We start from the raw sequence: 1,205 nt of genomic DNA on the forward strand, positions 1-1,205 counted from the left end.
AGAGACGATGAGGAGACTTTACAATGCGAGTTGGGTTCAAACCACTGCTCTTAGAGCTAGTAGAGACACTGGGCAAGACATTCTTTCATTATTTAAATCATTTAAGGCTATGTGTTGCCATTGTGTATGTGTGTGTGTTTGAATTACCCGTTACTTCAAGGCCATTTTAGGGAGGTTCTGGTTCGAGAAGGAAATATAAATTGACAGGAGGAACATATTCGACATATATTGAATTTTTTTTATTCCCCCAACGGAGGGCGCCGTCCCTGGAAGTATGGCCATACCAGGTCGATGTGCAGGGTGGATGGAACAAGCTCCTGTTCCAACTCCCTGCTCCCAAAGTCCATTTAATATATTGTCCTTGGATAGAGGACATATTAAACTGATAAGAAGAGATACTACACTTGATCTTAGCCAAGTCTGAGAAGCAATCAACATATATTGAATTAAAAAAAAAACATAAACAGGGCCCGGCAGCATGGTCTAGTAGCTAAAGTGCTCACCTTGAACTTAAGATCTCATAGGGTGCCGGTTCTAATCCTGGCAGCTCCACTTCCCATCCAGCTCCATGCTTGTGGCCTGGGAAAGCAGTCAAGGATGGCCCAAGGACTTGGGATCCTGCACCCACGTGGGAGACCAGGAGGAGGTTCCTGTCTCCTGGCTTCAGATCAGCACAGCACCGGCCACTGCGCTCACTTGGGGAGTGAATCATTGGACAGAAGATCTTCCTCTCTGTCTGTCTTCCTCTCTGTATATCTGACTTTGCAATAAAAATAAATAAATAAATAAATAAAAATAAAGAAAAAATAATAAAAGACCATAAAAGCACTTTAAAGATAATGATCTTGTTTAGATAGGAAAATAATGTTTTCCAGAATCTACTTCTGTAAAGCTTCATTTGCTAAGAGAATGTAATTAGAAGAATACATATTCATATTACAAACATGTAATAAATACAAAGTAATGTCCAAAAAGGGATTATCTCTGAATATTGGGACTGTGCTTTTGTTTCTTTTTTTTTTCTTACCTATATCTCTAATTCTTAATCTTATTGTTCCTTTATTTTAAAAAACCCTATTTTATGAGCATGGTTGTGGAACTAACTCTTAGATGATCTGAGGGTGTGAGATATTTTAAGCAATATCCATGGAGTCTCAGTGTCAGAAATGACTTTTAGGTTATGAAGGCAAAATTTTCCAAGTGAT

At 38.8% G+C, this 1,205-nt stretch overlaps 1 non-coding gene across 1 annotated transcript; it reads right to left on the bottom strand.

Moving 5' to 3' along the window:
- Positions 1-250: 250 nt before the first annotated feature.
- LOC121145180 lies at positions 251-432 on the bottom strand. The gene has a single exon (XR_005881974.1). It is a non-coding gene; the product is annotated as a U2 spliceosomal RNA (small nuclear RNA).
- Positions 433-1,205: the final 773 nt, after the last annotated feature.

This window comes from Ochotona curzoniae, unplaced genomic scaffold (genome assembly GCF_017591425.1).
Source record: "Ochotona curzoniae isolate NIBS_2020 unplaced genomic scaffold, NIBS_Ocur_1.0 scaffold_3208, whole genome shotgun sequence".
Lineage (NCBI taxonomy): Eukaryota > Metazoa > Chordata > Mammalia > Lagomorpha > Ochotonidae > Ochotona > Ochotona curzoniae.